At 42.8% G+C, this 6,914-nt stretch overlaps 1 pseudogene; it reads right to left on the minus strand.

Moving 5' to 3' along the window:
* Positions 1-1,549: 1,549 nt before the first annotated feature.
* Positions 1,550-2,564, minus strand: LOC133101126 (heterogeneous nuclear ribonucleoprotein A1-like; annotated as a pseudogene).
* Positions 2,565-6,914: the final 4,350 nt, after the last annotated feature.

Here is a 6,914-nt window from a genome sequence, read left to right on the forward strand (position 1 = left end):
CTGGAATGGCATCTGAAACAGAATAAACCTCTTGATGAACACTGAATGATGCATACATGATCTCATATAATACATAGGAGCTCTTAAAAAATATTATATGCAACAAACAGAAATTACTTAGAATACAATTAGATTTATGGAGTCCATCTCTGCTATGCTCTGGCTGTAGAATGCTAGGCTTCATCAATCGCTTTACTTTCTAACCATAGAGTTTCCCATTTGTAAAGTGGAGATAATAACCTCTACTTCACAATCTTTCTGTGGCAATTAAATCATGTTAAATAATCAAGGTGATTCATGACAACCATTCAGTAAATTCTTATTTGTTCATTCATCCATCTATCCACTCATGTGGTCACCCTTTCTTTCATCAGGTATGCATGCCTTACTCCTGTATAGCAAGACTATAGACACTGTTAATGAACGTTTTGTGATATGTACAAATAGGTTGTTGGATGCGTGTGACTGCCCTAGCCATTTATCTAGTCAGCTCTAGATGGAAGCCTTAAGTAAGATCAGTGAAGATAAGCCCTAGAGTCACTATTCCCATGGATCTGATGAACGACGCTCACGACTAGGGCCTCCCCATTGCCCTTACCATTTTCTAGTGAACAAGTTGTTTAGAGCAGAAATAGTGACTTATGGACAACAGTACCTCCTCACCTCTTCTCTAAATAAATGTTATCAATGATACTTTCCAGGCTTCACATAGAGAGTTGGGTGAGATAAAGTCTTAGATCCAGAGCAGAGTGCATAACTATTCTTTCTCTTTTAAGTGAAGTATAATTTTTATATGATAAAATGAACAGATCTTAAGTGTTCAATTCAATGAGTTTTTGATAATGCTATACACCCATTTAACTACCACCCAAAACAAGAATTTAACATTTTTATCACCTCCCTCCACAATACTCTCATACCCCTTTCCAGTCAGTTCTCCTGCCAATATGGCAGAATTTTTATTGTGAAAGCCCCCAAATGTTCTTAGGGATGTCTTCTATTTTATTTAACATTTGAATTCTGACAACTTTCATCTGTTGGAAGTAAACTAGTGAGAGCCAACATTTGCTGCATCATCTCAATACCCATAACTATTCTATGAGGTAGGAACTATTACTCCTTTCATTTTACAGATGAGAAAACTGAAGCTTAATGAGATAAAGTGAGTTACCCAAAGGCCAAAAAGCTCTTAAGTGGCAGAGCTGGAATTTGAACTCAGATGGGCCTGATTCTAGAATTTAACTTTTATTTTCTTTTTTAAAAAGACACGTTTATTCAGCATCATGATCAGACTATTACATTTAGCAATCAACAGCATGGGTACAAGAACAAAACTAACCCAAAAAACTACATTAAAACCCTTCGTTGGAATGCTTTACACTTTCCACAGAACAGAAACTGAAATAACGTGTTAAACGATCAGTCACAAATACAGTCCTTGAGTTTTTTTTGCCCATACACATGAGTATTGTCTAAAACATATCTTCTCTGTAGCAGCTAGGCCCTGCCACCGCTGTCCTTGGCTGAGTTCACAAATCTGTTATAACCTGTAGCTTCCCTGTCACTTCTCTGGCTCTCTTCTCCTGCTAAGCTTTGTTTCCTGGCAGTAATCAAAACCTTCTGCCACTGCCATGGCTATTGCTGCTGCTGCTGGAACCGCCATAGCCACCTTGGTTTCATGGTTTGGCAAAGTATTGGCATCCGCCACCATAGGGGCCAGATCTTCTGCCTCCAAAATCTCCTCCATTCATGGGTCCAAAATTTGAAGATTGATTGTTGTAATTGCCAAAATCATTGTAGCTTCTGCCACCTCCAAAATTGCTTCCATCATTACCGAATCCATTATAGCCATCCCCACTGCCACCATATCCACAACCACCGTGGCTGCCACCAAAGCCACCTCGGCCACTGATTTCCTCCATGGCCAAAGGTGTCATTCCCTCCAAAACCACCTCCACGACCACCACCAAAGTTTCCAGAACCACTTCGACCTCTTTGGCTGGATGAAGCACTAGCCATCTCTTGCTTAGATAGGGCTTTCCTTACTTCACAGTTGAGGCCATTCACAGTGTGGTATTTCTGAATGAGTCTTGTCTGCGGAGTCACGGTCATCAAAGGTTACGAAAGCAAAGCCTCTCTTTTTGCCACTGCCTCGGTCAGTCATGATTTCAATCACTTCAGTTTTCCCCTACTGTTCAAAACAATCTCTTAGGTGGTGTTCTTCAGTGTCTTCTTTAATGCCACAAACAAAAATCTTTTTCACAGTTAAGTGGGCACCAGGTCTCTGAGAATCTTCTCTTGAGACGGCCCTCTTTGGCTCCACAACTCTTCCATCCACCTTGTGTGGCCTTGCATTCATGGCCGCATCCACCTCCTCCACAGTGGCATATGTGACAAACCCGAAGCCTCTGGAGCACTTGGTGTTTGGATCCCTCATTACCACACAGTCTGTGAGCGCTCCTCATTGCTCAGAATGGCTCCTCAGACTCTCTTTCAAAGCTCAAACCTCCGATGAAGAGCTTCCACAGCTGTTCAGGCTCTTTGGGAGACTTTGGCTTAGACATGACCTTGGTCGTGGCGGGGTGGGGGGGGATACTTTAACGATGCTTACTTGGTGGCGTCCACGGGCAGAAAGGCTAGAACTTGACTTTTATTTTTTTAAATTAAATTTAATTAATATATTTTTTGTCTGCCTTGGGTCTTCGTTGCTTCGTTGCACGCGGGCTTTCTCTAGTTGCGGTGAGCAGGGGCTACTCTTTGTTGCAGTGCACAGGCTTCTCATTGTGGTGGCTTCTCTTGTTGCTGAGCACAGGTTCTAGGCGGGCGGGCTTCAGTAGCTGCAGCATGCGGGCTCAGTAATTGTGGCATGTGGGCTCTAGGGCTGGCAGGCTTCAGTAGTTGTGGTGCATGGGCTCAGTAGTTGTGGCTCGCGGGCTCTAGAGCGCAGGCTCAATAGTTGTGGTGCGTGGGCTTAGTTGCTCCGCAGTATGTGGGATCTTCCCAGACCAGGGATCAAACCTGTGTCCCCTGCACTGGCAGGCGGATTCTTAACCACTGCACCACCAGGGAAGTCCCTAGAACTTGACTTTTAAAACACTATGCTAAAGAGCAGGTGCACCCTGAGGTTTGGCTAATGGTTGCAATTTTCCCATGTCTGGATTTTGTGCATCTGCTACTATGACAAAAGGAGAAAGAATAAGTTGGTTGACTTAATACCATCATACAGGGTAACTTCCATTTCCTTTATAATATCCTCACAAGGCTTGTTACCCTTTCATTAACTTGTGCCTGCAAGATTTTTACCAGTTGACTGTTAAGAACCGTGATGGAGATCATGATAATGATGAGAATTACGAAAGCAAACGTCTTGGAGCACTTACTACGTCTCAGGCACTGTGTGAAGCGCTGCACCTGAGTTTCCTTATTTAGTTCTCATGAGCACTTTCAGGTAGAATCTGTCATTAACATTTTTACAGACTAAAATTTTGAGCCTTTGAGAGCCTGAGTGACTTGCCCAGTGCTGCCCAGTTAAAAAGTTGGTAGAGCTGATTTTCAACCACTGCTGTATACAGCCTCTTAATCCTCTATTTACGTCCTCAGTCCTGTTAATAAAGAATGGTCTTCGTTCCTGCCCCAGCAAGATTTCACCAGTATAAATATGCGAACGTGAACTCTGCCAGCTGGCACTCTTTTAGATAAGATCTTATTCGTCCTAAACACTTAAGTCCACCTGGTCTTCAAAAACTCGGAAAATAGCCAGGCTGGGCCTTGGCCAAGTTGTGAAGTAGAGGAAGTTTGTCTTGGGCATTTTATACTCCTTTACACTCTGCCATACCCTCTAAGTATCCTGTCAACCAAAGACTCCTCTAGTTTTCCATTCCTGGACCCCAAATCTTGCCAGAAGGACTGAGTTCTTCAGCCTCTGCCCATTTACTTGTTGAGACTCCCTGACGCTCCTCCCGCTCCCACCTGCCCCAGCTTGTTGATTTCCCATCTGTATCTGAGTCAGTTTCCCACCAGCTTTGCCATCCAAGCCTGTGCTAATGTCCTCATGGAGGGACGCTGGCGGGAGGCCGTCCAGACACCCGAGGCTTTCTAGAGATAGGACCCCTGTCTATTTCGGCATCCAGAGTGCTGTGTCGTCCAGGACTGATAGGAAAGGAAGAGAGGGCAGCCTTAGTGATAACAACAGCTAATCATATAGTGTTTAATCTGTGCCCTGTACTGTTCTAAGTACTTTATACGTATTAATTTCTTTACTCCTTACAACAGTCCTATGAGGTATGTTAGTCAAGGCTCCAGCAAGAAATAGGAGGCACACAGAGATGGAATTCTGAAGAGAATTCAAAGAAGGGACTATTTGCAGATGTGTAGGCAGATTTAAGGGAATCAATCAGGAATATTGAGGCTCACAGGAAACTAGCCGTAGTAGGAAGCCGTTCTTACTCCTAGGCCAAAATGGCAGTCGAGAAAATGGTGTAGTTAGAGCCTGATGAGGAGCCATTCCAGAAAGAGCTGCTCTAAGGAGCCAATGGCAGTCATGGAGGGATGAGGCCAGAGCCCCAGTGGTCTGGGCTCGGGGGGAGCAGGGGAAGTGAACGTCTTGGGGGTTGGTGAGGCGTTGGGGAAACTAGTGCTCTTCCTCCTTCTGATTTCCTATTGGCTGAAACAACTAGAAGCCTGAGGTCAGGGGCGTCTGGATGATACAGGCTTGACGTACCGGTCACCATGGAGCTCAGTACAGGGCACAGGGACAGAGAAAAACAAGCCCATGAAGAAACTGAAGCACAGAGAGGTTGAACAATGTGCCCAAAGTCACAGAATTAGGAAGTGGCAGCACTAGGTTCTGAACTGAGGCTGCCATGTCTGCCGTAGCATTGAGGAGTTCTCCCACACTTAACATAGCATCTTGCGGGTTCCAAAAATGCTCTCGGACTCCATTCATCTGTTTAAAATGTCCTTGTACACAGTGGACCCCGAGCAGAAATTACTTCATGACAGGTTTGGGTGACACTGATAGGCCTTGGCTAATTCAGTGGGTTAATGATAGCTAACATGGTCAAGTTTATGAAACAGAAAGATCATGAAATATTTAGTAAGTTTGCCGGAAAACTGCTGAGAAGTTGGGGAGAATCATTTTGCCTCAGCTGAGGAGAAACTGAGACTTGTGGTTTCTGGGTGAGAGAAGTCAGTATGTACTCAATGGGAACAACTTCTGCAAAAAAAAAAAAAGCTACCCACCTGGGTTGAACCTGCTGTTGGCAGAACAACTGGTAGAAAATATATGCATCGCGTGGAGACATTTCCTGTGAAAGGAGGTACAGAAAAGCACTCTTTTGTGAAAAAGAGAATTCAAGAGAAATGAAATGATTAGAATAAGTCCTTTATACATTAAAGCAGTGAAGCTCTAATGATAGCCTTTTAGTGTTTATTTTATTTCTAATTAAGTTTTTGTTTTCTCCTTGGTAAAATTCGGCAGCAAGCTGAAGTGCACTTTTAATGGAGCCAGACAATGATTTCTATGAAGAAAAAGGGTGAAGCTGGGAAAGAGGGAAGAGGCCCAGGATGATGCATTTAGAGGCACAAAAGTGTAAGAAAAATACTGGCTTTTCTTATGTAATTTTGCAACAAAATTGTGTAGCGTGTAATGGGGTACTATGGCTTGGCATTATCGCTATAATTTGAGAAAGAAAAGCAGTCTTTACAGACCCAACAGTTCTATGATAGAACTCTGTGAAAAGTAAATCAAATGTACTCAGCTTATAACCAAACCAAATGTTATAGACCCAGAGAATACTTTTTCCTACTAGACATTTTTCTCTCCTACTAGTTGTTCAATAATTGTTCTTGTAAAACTCTATTAAGCTATTTGAAATGTGGAAGTTAGGTAAGCAATCTTTATTTATCATAAAGATGGAATATAATTGCCTTAATTGTCATTCTTTCTAGAATTTAGCTATTTCTAAAAGCTGATTATTAATAATATTTATTATACAGCTGGTTTGTTTCAAGCCGTAAATACTGGACACATATATAAATAGTCAAATAGACATGAAAAAGGCACTCCCCATCTTTCTTTCCTCTGGACTCTAGGTTTCTTAGGATGCTGTGGCACCAGGCATGGGGCTATAGGGGTCATAAAAACTTGTCAGAGGGGACTCCATTTGAACAATGATTTCAGGAAAGGAGAGTCAAAAAGATAGTCTAATGTGTATGAATCCAACCCTTCAAAGGGCTGGGAACTTATACCCTCTCATTTGAAAGTAAAAACTAAAGCATCATCCAAATTATAAAATAGAAGATAGGGTTGAGTAATGTCCTTAAGAGTCCTAGAAATGGTTCACATTTAAAATACTGCTTAAACCCAAGGACATTTGTTTATAATTGATACATAGAGCAAGTAGCCATGATTCTGGTTTGTAACCGGTGTGATCTACATTGTTTTCCAACCAGACTTATCTATGATTTGTCTAATGGACTGGAGAAATATATAAGGTATGCTGTGCATCTACTTTACTCTCATAGTTTAGGAGGTAGGGAAAGGAACATCTGTTTGTTGAGCTATGACAATATATCATCACTATCTACCTGTTAACTGTCCTCGACTTATGGCAGAACAGCGGAAAGACAAAGTTATCCTTAATGGTGGTATAACAGCTAATCTATAGGCTGTAATTTACAATAGTGTTCCCCTGTAGGACTTGTGTACCTGCTGGTAAGGCGGGCATGCCTAAGGCATGTCCACCCTTTCCGTTCACCCAGGCACCCTTCACTGGGATCTGGGAATGATCCTTGGGAATGACATGTCCCCAGGCCCCAACCCATCCTTAACAGATAGCTGTCTTCCCAGCCCTGCAGTCCCCAATCCTTCCTGCACTCTCCTTGCTCTAACTTCCCGGGGCCTCCCTGCCATA

Source organism: Eubalaena glacialis, chromosome 11 (assembly GCF_028564815.1).
Source record: "Eubalaena glacialis isolate mEubGla1 chromosome 11, mEubGla1.1.hap2.+ XY, whole genome shotgun sequence".
Classification (NCBI taxonomy): Eukaryota; Metazoa; Chordata; class Mammalia; order Artiodactyla; family Balaenidae; genus Eubalaena; species Eubalaena glacialis.